At 43.8% G+C, this 15337-nt stretch overlaps 1 long non-coding RNA gene across 1 annotated transcript; it reads left to right on the forward strand.

Annotated features, from left to right (window-relative positions):
- The first annotated feature begins 200 nt into the window (after window positions 1–200).
- On the forward strand, window positions 201–3013 carry LOC117361487. The gene is made up of 3 exons (XR_004539668.1): window positions 201–286; window positions 2326–2480; window positions 2707–3013. It is a non-coding gene; the product is annotated as an uncharacterized LOC117361487 (long non-coding RNA).
- Window positions 3014–15337: the final 12324 nt, after the last annotated feature.

Raw genomic sequence — 15337 nt, forward strand, 5'->3', positions numbered from 1 at the left:
TGGTCTCTATGTATAGGATAAGAGTGAGTTTGTGATAATTTGGTGGGATGATGGGTGGATTGCATGTAGTAGACTCAATTAGTGAAAATTTCCTTAGTAAAGAATAAAGCAATGGGGCTGGATGGTGTGCATTTGAGGGTACTGAAGGAACTTAGGGAAGTTCTAGTGGCTCCGCTGGCTGACCTTTTTAATGCTTCTCTAGAATCGGGAGAGATACCAGAGGACTGGATAAGGGCGGATATAGTCCCTCTCTACAAGGAAGAAGTAGGGAACTACATACAGGCCGGTAAGTCTGACTTCTATAGTAAGTAAATTAATGGAAATGCTTTTAAAACAGAGAATAGTGACATTTCTGGAATCCAGTGGATTACAGGACCCGAGGCAACATGGATTCACTAGAGGCAGGTCTTGTCAGACAAATCTGATCAAAATCTTTGACTGGGTGACCAGTAAATTGGATAGAGGGAGTGCGCAGCCTGAAGTTAAACTTTACAAGGAAAGTAAGTGTGCTGGGAGTCCCAGGAAGAAAAGAGAAAAGGCAGGATCCGAGAAGACAAGGGATCAGAATCTGCCTTTTAGCCCAATATTCCTGAGAAGAGGGTTAGAGTGCTCATCACCCAGAACCAACACCCTTATGAAAGGTCAGAGCAATGGAGGCCTGCTTCACCCACAGCACCCCGACACCTGTGGAACCAAGAACAAGACCCAAACTCTCACACCTGCTTTACATGTGGAGCCAAGGGGCATCTGGCAAGAGACTGCCTGGAATTAAATGAAGACAGTATGGATATGAATGTGGTAGAACCTCATGACTATAATATCTTGGAGACCTCTCAACCTGAAGGCAGGAACTGCCTGATGGAAATAGAACCGAATGAGAATCCTTACCAGGTGCCAATAGACTCTGGCAGCATCAAGAGTCCCGACTGCAAGTAAGTTATGTATGCATAGAGATCACAGATAGTATCCTACAAACCAGGTGTCCCTCAAGATTCCAGTTGGGCAAGCCATGCCATGGCTTCCCTACCCAGTTGTCTTGGGCCAGGTCTACCTGAAGTTTGGAGCTACCTGGGCTCAGCTAACTGAGGGTACCTAGAGAAGCAAGGAAGGGTCTTTCCACAAGATCTGTCCTTTGAAGGACTTTGACCTCTATGTGGAGGATCCAAAGGTGCCTAAAACCTGCCAACAATGGTACTGGGAAAAATTTTGATGTCCCCTGAAAAGGAGACAGCGGTTGATATGGATCATGTATCACGAAAACAGGAACGGGATACCCCAGACCCATGGAATAGCCTGCCCGAATGGGACCCCAGGCTGAGGATGAGTCCCTTATGACAACATGAGCTTGGGTTGTGACTGTGGATGGGAACTATGAGGGCAATCAAGATCCCTCTAAGATAACAATCCTGTGTTTCATAGTTAAGAGGGACTTGGTGTATAGGGTAGCCAAGGAAACCCTGGAGAGGGAAAAGATAGAAAAGATGTTAGTTCCACAGCCCTACTGCAGGCAAGTCATGTAGTTAGCTCATAGTCAACTGCTAGGAGGTCACCTGGGGGAGGGGAAAACCCAGGAATTAATTTTGGGCCATTTTTTCTGGCCAGGCATATTCAAACAAATAAAATTATTTTTTCAATCCTGCTCAACCTGCCAGTGGTCCTGCAAGGGTTCCATTAGCCCCTTTTGTGCATATGCCCTTGGTCAACATACATTTTGAGAGAGTGGCTATAGACTTTGTGGGACCAGAGTGGAGGTGTAGCCCAGTGATTAGTGCTGCTGCCTTCGCACCCTGAGGTTGCAGGTTAAATCCCTAGCTGCTGAAGATTTTATTAAAGAGAAACCTTTGTTGAAAGTTTAATTTCTTATATTTAGTTTATTTTTGGAGGATGATGTATAATACATATAATAGCCATTTGCCTGTTCCTAGATAGTAGATAGAAAGATTTGCTTTGATGTTGTTATTTGTACTGGCGATCAGCTTTAATGTGGACTAGGATACGGTTGAATTAGTTTTCTTATATATTATGTTAATTCCCGGTTGGGAATTTACATTTTGTATTTTTTTATGTTCATTCATGTATGTTTGTTACAAAGATATTGTAATGAATAATCCAATAAATAAAGAATTTAAAAAAAAAAAATCCCTAGCTGCTTCTTGTGACTCTGGGCAAATCTACACTCTACAGCCTCAGGTACAAAATAAGTACCTGTCTAAAATATGTAAACCATTTTGATTGTACCCACAGAAAAGGCAGTATATCAGGTCCCATACCCTTTACCTCTGGAATGCACTAACCGGGGCAATAAATACATTTTTGTCATTCTAGACTATGTCTCTTGAAATCCAGAGGCTATTACCCTGTGCAACATGAGAGTCACTACGGTAGTGAATGCCTAGTGGGAAGTCTTCTCCAGGATGGGAATCTGTGTGGAAATACTGACTGACCAAGTAACTACCTTTATGTCCAGGGTTATAAAGCAGGTATGTGCTCTGCTAAATGTGAAGACTTTATGAACGTCCATTTACCATCCACAGACGGATGGCCTGGTGGAGCATTTTAATAAAACTTGTAAACAAATGCTAAAAAATTTGAGGCTGAAGGCAGGAAGAACTGAGATTCCCTCCTTCTATATGTGCTGTTTGCCGTTTGAGAAGTACCCCAGAGTTTAATAAGATTTTTTCCATTTTAATTGTTATATGGGTGAAGGCTGAGAGGAATCCTGGATGTGGTTCGAGAAGCTTGGGAGGAAAAACCTAGCTGAGGGAGGAATGTGGCTGATTTCATACTTACCATGCAGGAGAGGCTGAAGAAGATTGGGGAGGCGGCCAAGCTCTGCTTGGAGATGTCTCAGGTAGGACAAGCCTGAGCCTACAACCAGAATCTTAGTCCTCCTGCCATCCTTTGAAAGCAAGTTATGTAAATGGCAAGGTCCATATGAATTATTTATTTATTTATTTTAAAAATTTCTATACTGTTTTATATTAAAATGGTTTACAAAATGGTTACATACATAAAGAAAGGATTAATTCTTACAACAATAAAAAATCAGTATTCAAAGAAATGCATCAACAAATAGTTGTGTTTTTAACAGTTTTCTGAATGAACTCCTATCACTGCATTTCATAATTTGGCCAACAAGGGTATTCCACAATTTTACTCCTGCACATGAAAAGGTCATTGCATTGGTTTCCACATATTTTAGATTGACATTTGTTTTCAACAATGTAGAATTTTCCGAACGCAATGATCTTCTTGGTTGATAACCAGATATCTTACTCTTAATTCTGGGATTGTGCCATATAAAAACTGGTGACAAATCATAATTGCTTTGTATTGGATTCTAAATACAACTGTCAACCAATGCAGTTGTTGAAGATATGGCGTAATATGCTCATATCTTGATGTTCCTGTTATCAATCTAGCTGCAGCATTCTGTACCACCTGCAATGTCCTGCACCTAGTTTTGGTGCAGGGCATTGCAGGTGGTAGAGGAGAGGACAGGATCTAATAACAACAGGGTGGTAGAGGAGAGGACAGGATCTATTAACAACAGGGTGGCCTAACCTGACATAAGACATAAGGCAAAGATCTTCTATGTCAACCTATTAAAGAAATGGATCCTGTTGGCTGCTGCCTTAGTCCAAAAGGATGACTTTGGCCCAGAGGAAATGATGGAACAGACTCCTACAAGTTCCATTTAATGGTCAGATTTCTCCTTAACAGAAAGCTTACTTGGAACAATTGGTACACCAGAACCAAGATGTGTTTTTAAGGAAGCCAGGCTGGACTCATCTTGCAACTCATGACATTATCACAAAGCCTGGGGTGGTGATCCAGTAGCATCCCTATCAGATTCCAAAGGCCAGGCTCAAACAGCATAAAATCTTGCTCCAAGCTCACAGTCTCAAAACTGTGAGCTTGGAGTACGATTTTATGATGTTTGAGCACTTCGGTTCTGCAAAGAGGTGTTTTGTTTTAATCCACAAGTCCATTCTTAGGACCAACAGGGACCCCTGAAGAACACAATTGCGTCAAAACACGGACCATGTGAGGTCCATATGTTTCCAGAGGTTCCGGCTCTAGATGTATTTATGTGGATGATATATTTACTTCAATAAATCTATCAGCTTGGACATCATCTCTCCACAAATTGTACTACAACTCCACACTGGAGGGCTGGATAGAACCTGATGTTTTTTTATTTATTGGGATTTATTAACCACTGTTTTATGAAGAGATTCACCCAAAGAAGTTTACAATACATTAAATAGTAATCAGGTACTCTTAACTAAATACCTGATATTTAGCCAGTGGTGGGCAGCGCTTTAACAGCCTACCATCAACATTAAACCCAGATATTCAATGCCAAGATGTTTCCGGTGACTGGCATTGAATATCTGGGGTTTTCAACACCAGCTATTGCATGGCCAGTTATGGTGATATTCAGACTTAACCAGCCATGACTTAACAGGAAAAGATAGGTCTTAGTCGTTTGCTAAGATAGGCCTTTTGCCCGCTAAGCCTGGCTGCTTAACTTGCGGACTAGGTCCTTAAGGTTTTTATGTGGATTATTTTACTTTTATGTGGATTGCTTAAGTAGACTTTTGGAACTTTTAAATTTTCAATAAAGTCCATTTCAGGAACATTGTCACTCAACATGTGAGACTCGCCATCTTCTTTGATGCCACTGTTGCAGACAATCTGCAGGCATCTTGCTGACATCATTTCCAGAGTTTAGGTGCATTTCTTGGGATCCTAGACTGCGGGAGTACAGAGTCACCATCCTCTTTGATGCCACTGTTGCAAGTAATCTGCAAGCACCCTGCTGACGTCATCTCTGGTTCTTAGGTGCTATGTGTAGCCAAACAGGCATACCCCTTTTGAGCTCCTTCAGAGCCCAGAGGAGCAGGGGATTATTGACTTTTACCATGGGAAGAACAAGGAAAAACAAATCCATGCCCATAACATCATTAAGCGAGTTTGGTGAAAGGTCCTATAGATTTGCATTTAAGACCTACTCATTCAGCAATAGAAGTTGAGACTTCCCAAAAGCAATAGAAGTTGAGACTTCCCAAAGGCTGTTTCCCTGACATGGAGAGGACTTCACCATCACAACCTGGCAACCTTTCTTTGGAGGAGACATCCGTTTCCTACAAGGGAACAAAATTTGTCCTCCTTTACCTTCATCTCAGATGGAAGTGTTGGCCGGTAATCAGGAAAAGGGAAGTTCCTCTTTGAAGGCCCCCCTTCCTAAGCCAGTTCAAATAGTCACTGGAACTGTTTCTGAAGAAAAAGAGCCATAAGGAAAGCAAGTTACTGTACAAGATGTATGGCAGGTTGTAAAGTTATTGAATGCTCTATGCAAGGAATTGTCTCTTCACTGTTTCAATTTTCCCAAGCAGAGGCTGTTAAGTTCTCTGAGATTGAAAAGAGATTAGGTGATATTGAAATGAGTATTGGAAAAATGGGAAAAGACACATTACAAGCTGTTGCAGCTTCTTTTGTTAAAGGTAAGCTCCTTGTTACATAACCATTTGGAAGCTATGGAAAATCAATTTTGTAGTAGAAATTTGAGACTATTGAACTTCCTAATGACTCATTATTTGGCTCCATTAGAACTTTTGAAAAAATGTTTAAAGGACATATTACAATATTCAAATGCTTATTCATTATCAGTTGAGAATATATATTATATTTTAAAGAGTTCTAAAGAGACCAAAAGAAGGAGGAATGGATCAAATTGCACCTGATAGTTTGGATTTCTCTCAGTTTCTAGAATCTTCTCAAGATGTTATTAACAAATATCTTGTTAGTAACTTTTTTTCTGAAGTTGAGAAGAATTTGATCTTGAAATTATATTTTCCTAAAAAGCAGGTTTTGTTTTGTGGTTATCCAGCTTCATAGGAAGCAGTTCCTACAACTTAAGTCTAAGGTCTTAGCTTTGGGGACATTTTTCTTTAGATTTCCTTGTAAATGACTGGTCAACTATGGGAATAATAGATATATTTTTGTGGACCCCTCTCAGAAACTTTTCTTTTTTTTAATAAAGCTGTTCTTCAAGGATCTAATTCCTAATTATTATTATTTTTTGGTTGTGTTGAATGAGTCAATAATTAATTACTACATTGCTTGTTAATATGTGTCTTGGAAGATGAATCCCAGAATGTGGACTACATGTTGAAATTTTCTTTTGATCATGCATTGTTATTTTGTAATGATTGATAATGTATTATATGAGTTATTTCTTTCATTTTTCTAATTTGCTTTGTTGCATGTCATGATAGACATAATAAAAAGGCGTCATGTGTCTAGATGGGCACTAGATGTCAGAATGAACTGTGTGGTAGTTACTCAAATGTATATACCAACTTTGCAGAAAGATTTAGAGGGACATTTTTGATATAATATCTAAATACAAGTTTAGATATTTAATAGAACAAGCTACACGCAGAAAAATGCAGTACATTTTTCTTGGGTTTTAAAAAATGGATGTGTTTGTTCTCAGTGCGCTATCTGTTTGAACCATTAAAAAAAAAAATCATGTGCAAAATAAATGCTCAGAACAAACCATTGGGATGTAGGAGGGGCCAGCATTCTTAGTAGACTGGCTACACAGACATCCCAGCAGAGCAGTGGGACACCCTAGGGGGCTCTGCGGTGAATGTCACACAAAAAGTCCCAGAAACACATCTCACCAGTATTTTGGAAAGGCTTAAAGTTAACTTAGATGGGCCCGTTCCTTTCCCCTCGGATAAAGCAGCGGCAATTCTTATGTTCTTATGTTCTACCCCACATCCAGTGGCATAGTGAGGGTGAGAGGAGCCCAGAGTGGTGGTGCACCCCCTTCCCTTCCTCTGTACCTCTTGTAATTCACCACCACAAGCAACAAGAACTTCAACATGCTTCTCTTGACCCCCATCGGCTCTCCCTCTGATGTCACTTCCTATGAGTAGTGCCCAAAAGTGACATCAGCTGGAGAGATGACGCAGTCAAAAGGAGTACGTTAAAATTGTTGCTTGCAGTGGTGATCAAATAGAGGTATGGGGGAAGGGAAGAGGGTGCACACATAGCGAATGGAGGAGTGGGAGGAGGCAGAGGGTGGAGAGGAGGAGGGGTGCCGATGCCACCATCAATATGGCGCCTGGGGCAGACAGACCCCCTTTACTACGCCACTGCCCACATCCAGCATCCAACATCTGTCCCCTCTCTCCTCCATGGCCTTCCGGCATTTACCCTCCTATCTCAGAACCCTGTCCCTCCATGGTACAATTTACAGGCATCCCCAGCAGCAATTCAGTTCTGCTGCCAGAGCCAGCCCCCCCATGCTTCACTCTGCCATGTTCCACAGACAGAAACAGGAAGTGACATCAGCAAGGGTAGGCCGTGGTAGAGGAAAGCATGGGGGGCTGGCACCAGCAGCAAAACTGAATTGCTGCTAGCACTAGGGACACCTGTAAATTACACAGAGGAGGAATAGGGTTCTGAGATAAAAGGACAAATGCTGGGAGACCTTGGAGAGGAGAGGGGAGAAAGCAGTATAGTGGCGTCATTGGGTGGACCTTAGCCAAAAATGGGTATACCTGGGCCTACCCAGACTCACTTGTAGCTATGCCAAAACCCATTGTACCCAACTGTACACCACCATAATAGCCCTTATGCCTGCAGGTAACACCTATATGTAGATACAATAGGATTAGGATGGGGTTATGAAGACTCACGTGTTCCATTATAAAGGAAATGGTTAGAGTAGAGTATGGGCTTGAGTCCCCATCTCTATGGTTGACTACATTGTCCACCAGGCTAGTCCAGGAAATTGCTTACTGCTCTACTAGGACTGTTAATAACATCTGAAGCTATCATAAAGGCAGGTATGTACTATTTCATTCACATCATTGGGGGGTGGAAGAAGATCAGTGACCACTGGGAAAGTGTGTGTGTGTGTTGGGGGGGGAGTTATGCTTACATCCCTCCAGTGGTCATCTGGTCAGTTTTGGCACTTATTCACTGATAAACAGATCTAGCCCCAGATGTCTAAACTGTGCCCTGAAAAGTTATGCTGGGAATGTTACTTCTTCCACACTGGTGTATAGTACTACAAACAGATTCAGTTGAAATACACCAGGACATACAACAATTCACTTCTGTAAAGATAACTAATAAGTGCTCAGAGACCGTTGGTTGAGCAAAATTTGCCTACTGCTTAAACGACTCATTTCTCAATCACTGCACTAAAAGTACCTTTAAGATGTTGAAAAAATGTCTTCTTTTCATATGCACAACTTGCTTTATAATTTTAAATAGATAGTAACCAGATTTAGATTCCCCTCCCCGGTGTACCATGTGATGCATGGGGAGGAACCTAAGACCCTGCTTGGCTCACATGCCCAAGGCCCCTCCCCAAGGGGAGCCAATCAGGACCTTAGGCCCTCCCCGTGCATCACATGGAATATAGAGGGAGGAGCCTAAGGCCCTGATTGACTCAGACATCCAAGGTCCCTCCCCTTTTTTTAATGGAGCAGATTGTGTGTGTGTAACACACGTATAACATCTGTGCCATTAAAAAAAAGCCCTAACAGCAGTGACAGGAGGCTGCTTCCCCTGTCACTGCTGTTAAGGCTCTGCGCATGTGTCAATCACTCACTGAGCAATTGATCTGTCAGTTTTGCATGCAAATGATTTGCACGCAAACTTGGTAGTACATCAATTACTCAGCTAGAATCGGCCAACAGCGATCCAGTTGGTAGTACTGACTGACTTTAGTGCATCTAGCCCAAAAAGCCAGAGAAAGTTAAAGAAAATTTTGATAAAGAATTGACTTTTTTAAAAGAATATGACACCTATTTTAATGTTCTCTATGATGATTATAATAATCAGTTGGAGCATTGTAGGAAAGAGATTAAACATATAAAGTATTATAAATATAAGAGGGATGAGGTTGGTTACAAATATAACATTGTTAATCCTGGCACAAATAGAGACCTAATAGAGAGAAGATTCTGAATAGAATTTAAAATAGAAATAGAGCTCAAGGTAAGACCATTAATAGGACAGTAGTTGAAACTAAGAGCCCTGTCACAGAAAGAAGAAACAAAAGGGTACGAAGTAACTCAGATTAACTATTTGACCCATCTGCATTTCTATACACAATACCATCTAAACAGAATGTGACAGAACAGGTTTTTCAGGTAGGCAAGATTTGTAAGAAAGTTTCAATAACAGATACATGGATCCCAAAACCACCAAGAGGGTTTCTGCCATACTACCTGGGAAGAGGGGAGGAGGAAGGATAGGATGAGGGACACCCAGACATAACGAGATGAGAGACACGGAAAGATATTGGTGTTATATACTGATAATAATGAACCCACACCTGCTATTGAAAATGTTTTCAGTTTATGTGACCTCATTCTTACCAAATATGAAATATTGGTCTTAGAGAAAGGCATATCTTTTATGTCAACCATCAAATTTAATGCTATGAACACGTAAGTTAAAAATAATGGATTATTTCTCCCATAAGCCTGTCTTACTATCAGATATGGGGGGGGGGGGGGGCAGAAAAAAATAGCACCTGGAATACACTTGGTAGCACAAATCCTTCATTATACACATTTTAAAAATTGACTAAGAAAGAACATAAAAACATAAATGATGCCACTGCTGGCTCAGACCAGTGGTCCATCATGCCCAGCAGTCCACTCACGCAGCGGCCCTTTTGGTCAAAGACCAGTGCCCTAACAGACTAGCCCTACCAGCATATGTCCTTGTTCAGTAGGAACTTGTCTAACTTTGTGTTTTCCCCTATGACAGCCTCCGGGCATTCCAGTTTTCCACCACTCTCTGGGTGAAGAAGAACTTCCTTACGTTTGTACGGAATCTATCCCCTTTCAACTTTAAAGAAAAGGCGGCTATAGATTCAGTACACAATTATTCTGATATTTTAATAAAACAAGCAGATAAAGGGGTGCAGTTGTAATTCTAAATAAGCATCCTCTATAATAATCCTCTAAGCGCACATGCGCACTTAGGAGGCTGTGCTACCTGACATCGTGCTGTGTCTTTCATGGCCGTATTCAGCAAATTGAGGCGTGTGCGGTGGCTTACAATGGCTGGCGGCAGCGGCTGCTGGGAGGAGGGCTCCGAGCCGCTGAAGACTCTCCCCAAAGCCCCGGTGGAGGGTCGGGCACTGCCCGCGAGCTGAAGATGTTCCGGGCGGTGGCTCAAACCTGAATCCCTCTCCAACCTCTCCTTCCTCACCGATGCTGAAAAGAAACTGCAGCTGGGCACCGCACCTCCATGGCCCCCGCTCTCACGCTCCCTCTCGTGCTCCGAGCATTCACTCCAGATAGCTGAGAGGAACGGCTGGAGGGTGTCATGCCGGTGCTGCAGGTGAAAGGGGGCTGCTTTGGGGGGAGGGGTGTGCTGGGGGGCAGACAGCTTTGCTCTGGGGGGAGAAGCCAGAAGGGGGCCATGAAGAGACAGTCAGGGAGAAGAAAAGGGGTTGCTTTGGGGGGAGGGGTGTGCTGGGGGAAGACAGCTTTGCTCTGGGGGAAAGACAGAAGAGGGCCGCAGAGAGACAGGGAGAGGGAAAGAGGCTGCTTTGGGGGGAGGGGTGTGCGGGGGGACAGACAGCTTTTCTCTGGGGGAAGTCAGAAGGGGGCCACAGAGAGACAGTCAGGGAAAGGGAAAGGGGGCTGCTTTGGGGAGAGGTGTGCTGGGGGCAGACAGCTTTGCTCTGGGAGGGGGAAGACACAAAGAATGACAGACAGGGGGCCAGAGAGACAGAAAGGAAGACAAAGAGCCAGCATCCAAGGAGAGAGAGACAAAGAAAAAAAGACAGACAGACAGAAAGCGTCCAAGGAGAGAGAGACAAATAAAATAAGACAGACAGACAGCGGCCAAGGAGAGAGAGAGAAAGATAGACAGACACACACATCTATTCTAGCAACTGTTAATATAATGGGCTTAAAGACTAGTGACTATATAAAAGAATTCAGATGACACAGCTCCACCACCCCTTAGAAGTGTGTTATATACTGGGCAATATCCATTCACTCGAGCTTTACCTGAATACACTTACCATATTAGTTGTGTCGTGTGCTGGTTATTTGTCACTTTATAGTTTACTTTCATTAAACGTTTTCAGGCAGATATAACAAAGTGTCAAGAATTTGGTGATTTTGGTGGGCTGTTCCAATTTTGTTCTTTGAAATTATATTTGTTAAAGGAACATTGCACAGAAAAAAAACACAGAAGCCAACTCAGGAAAAAGGGAACAACAGAAGGCAATGTCTCAAAACATCAAGAGATGACAAAAACAAGTAGAAGTTCCGATATGAGTATCTCCCTTGCAAATGCCACCTTTTAGTTATAGAAATATTCCTCCCCCTCCCCCCTATCCACCCATGCGTCCCAGGACTCTAAACTGCTCTAAAAGGAACTCCAGCAATCCAGGTAAGCCACAGATTTCCAACTGGTTGCATCCTTTCTATGTTGTCTCTCCCAATTCGCCATCTGAGACATGTTAGCTCATCACTGTTGGACTGTAGGATGTGCATGTCCCACCCAATGTTTAGTAATGCCCAGAGCCACTAAGAGAAAACGCCAATGAGGTTCCACAACGCCAGCCTCCACCAGGGTACTTGTGATACCCAGCAACAGAGTCCCATAAGACCATTCCAAGGACTGCCCAGTAATACCCTCCAGCGTTTGAAGCACGGGTATCCACAAAGTCCCCACGAGAGAACATTCCAAAAAGTGATGTACTAGCATGCCCCAGAGAGCTGGACAACGAGAACAACAGGCCAGAGTCCCATCTTATGCCCCATGCAGTGCATGATATAAGCCTTGTGTAGGATATTGAGATGTACCTCCTATAAACCCACATTTGGGGAAACCCTCACACATTCCAGAAAGCTCAAAGCCAATTCCTCAGCAGTAACCACTTCTCCCAATTCTGAGCTCCAATCTTCCGCCATCTAGTCCAGAACCCATGTAAGCTTCCATTCCTTTCTCATCTTATACCACCCCGAGAGTGTGTTAAACTCAGAGGTAACGGACAAGAAAGCCTGATCCAAGGGAGAAAAAGCAGGCAACGAACTGTTAGATGTCCAAAGAGCCAAACAGCAACTACGGAGCTGAAGATAGGCCAGCACTGACCCCGCACGCTTGAAAAGAGGGGAATCGACCCCGAATTCAGCTCAGCAGGTAGTCCCACAGAACCTTGTCGAATGCTTTTTCAGCATCCAGACTAACAATTAGGGCGTTCTGCTGGCCAGGATGTCCCCCCCCAAAAGCCCAGGATTCTGCAACACTGAGAGCATACGCAGGACATTAGCAGATGAATACCAGCCAGGTACATAGAAACATAGAAACATAGAAAGATGACGGCAGATAAGGGCCATATAGCCCATCAAGTCTGCCCACACTATTTACCCACCCTCTTAAGTCTTCTGACCCCTTAAGTATAATTGTAATTATACTGCCACTCTACTGACCCGCTCATTCAAGTCCTAGTGACCCTATCCCTTGGCATGACCCCGTAGGGATCCCACATGGGTATCCCATTTGTTCTTGAAGTCTGGGATGCTGCGTGCCTCGACCACCTGCACTGGAAGCTTGTTCCAATGCTCGATCACTCTCTCCGTGAAGAAGTACTTCCTTGCGTCTCCACGAAACTTCCCTCCCCTGAGTTTGAGCGGATGTCCTCTTGTGGTCGAGGGTCCCCTGAGAAGAAAGATATCCTCTTCCACCTCGACCCGTCCCGTGATGTACTTAAATGTCTCAATCATGTCTCCCCTCTCCCTACGCTCTTCAAGAGTGTAGAGCTGCAATTTGCTCAGTCTTTCCTCGTACGGGAGACCCTTTAGCCCCGAGACCATCCTGGTGGCCATCCGCTGAACCGACTCAATTCTGAGCACATCCTTACGGTAATGTGGCCTCCAGAATTGCACACAGTACTCCAGATGAGGTCTCACCATGGCTCTGTACAATGGCATCATGACTTCAGGTTTCCTGTTGACGAAGCTTCTCTTGATACAACCTATCATCTGCCGTGCTTTAGATGAAGCCTTCTCCACTTGAGTGGCTGCTTTCATGTCAGCACTGATGATTACTCCTAAGTCTCGTTCTGCCGTAGTCCTGGTTAAAGTTTCTCCATTCAGGGTGTAAGTTCTGCAAGGATTTCCGTTACCGAGATGCATGACCTTACATTTCTTGGCGTTAAAGCCCAGCTGCCACATCAAGGACCAACTTTCTAAAGTACGCAGGTCTTGCTCCATAGCATCTTGTAGATTATGGCAGTTTACTATATTGCATAGTTTGGCGTCATCAGCGAATAAGGTTACTTTGCCTTGAAGCCCTTGAGTCAGATCCCCAATGAATATGTTGAAGAGGAGTGGGCCCAGGACCGAACCCTGTGGCACTCCGCTAGTCACCTCTGACATTTTAGAGCGGGTACCGTTAACTACCACCCTCTGAAGTCTGCCATTAAGCCAATCTTTAACCCATGCAGTTAGAGTCTCTCCTAATCCCATCGATTTCATCTTGTTCAGCAGCCTGCGGTGTGGGACGCTGTCGAACGCTTTGCTGAAGTCCAGGTACACGACGTCCAAGGACTCTCCTGAGTCCAGTCTTCTTGTTACCCAGTCAAAGAAGTTAGATTTGACTGGCATGACCTACCCTTGGTGAATCCATGTTGGCTGGGATCCCGGAGATTTCCCTCGTTCAGGATCGTATCTAATTTATACTTAATTAGTGTTTCCATGAGTTTACACACTATTGAGGTGAGGCTTACCGGTCTATAGTTTGCAGCCTCAGCCTTGCAACCCTTTTTATGTAGAGGAATGACGTTGGCTGTTTTCCAATCTAACGGAACTTTCCCCGTACTTAGTGAGAGATTGAAGAGCACTGCTAACGGTTCCGCCAGAACATCTCTCAATTCTCTGAGCACTCTTGGGTGTAAATTGTCCGGTCCCATGGCCTTGTTTACCTTTAGCCTTGCCAGTTCGTTGTAAACGTCCCCAGGTGTGAACTCAAAATTCTGAAACGGGTCATCCACGTCTTGTTTTATCATCAACTGTGGTCCGTGTCCCGGTTCTTCGCAGGTGAAGACTGAGCAGAAATATTCATTTAGTAGTTCTGCTTTTTCTGTATCCGCCACCGTGTAGTTCCCGTCCGGTTGTCTAAGGCGTACTATACCGTCTGTATTCCTTTTCCTATCACTGATATACCTAAAGAAGGATTTGTCCCCTTTTTTAATGTTCTTTGCCAGAGTTTCTTCCACTCGAAGTTTGGCCTCCCTAACTGCTGTTTTGACCGTTGCAGATCTGGTCTTATATTCTACTTTAGTTTCTCTTCTCTGCGTACGTTTGTAGGAAAGAAATGCTTTTTTCTTTTCCTTAATGAGGTGCGAGATCTCTTCAGTGAACCATTGGGGTTTGTTGTTTCTTTGTTGTTTATCTACTGATTTTATGTAGCGATTAGTTGCTTCGTGTATGGATGATTTTAGGTACGACCACATAGTTTCCACATTGCTGGTCCCTGCCCCGGAATTGGAGCACCTTTGTTTTTGTAATTGATTTAGGGGATCCTTTCCCAAGGTTGAACCATACCATGTTATGATCGCTGGAGGCTAGCGTATCTCCTACCGAGACCTCTGAGACGCTTTTCCCGTTGGTGAGTACCAGGTCTAGGATCGCCTGGGCTCTAGTGGGTTCCGTTACCATCTGTCTGAGATGTACTCCTTTTATGGAGGTCAAAAGCCTCCTGCTGCTGCTGGTTGTTGCTGAAAATGTGTTCCAGTCTGCATCAGGTATGTTGAAGTCCCCTAGCAGTACAGTGTCGCCCCGTAGAGTTATATTCTCTATGTCTTCAATTAATTCTGCGTCCATGTCTTCCGGTTGTCTTGGAGGTCTGTATACCACTCCAAGATACAGGCATTTTTTGCCACCTCTTGCCAGGTTTACCCAGAGGGATTCCCCGGTATACTTGACATCAGTGATCCTGGTGGTTTTGATGTCCTCTTTAATGTATAGTGCTACCCCTCCACCTAACCTGCCCTCTCTGTCCTGACGAAGTAAATTGTACCCCGGTATAGCCATATCCCACCCATGTGCGTCCGTGAACCAAGTCTCGGATATTGCCACCACGTCCAGGTTGGCATCCCTTATTTCAGTTTCCAGTTCTAGAATTTTATTGCCTAAACTGTGTGCATTAACATACATGGCCCTCCACACTTTGTGTTTGCTGAGTCCCTGTAAGGCTATTCCTGACTGAGTCTGTGTGGCTCCTAGAGAACTGTTTGCATATTGGGTCCTTACCTCGGAAACAGAGTGTC

Source organism: Geotrypetes seraphini, chromosome 5, assembly GCF_902459505.1.
Source record: "Geotrypetes seraphini chromosome 5, aGeoSer1.1, whole genome shotgun sequence".
NCBI classification, from domain to species: domain Eukaryota; kingdom Metazoa; phylum Chordata; class Amphibia; order Gymnophiona; family Dermophiidae; genus Geotrypetes; species Geotrypetes seraphini.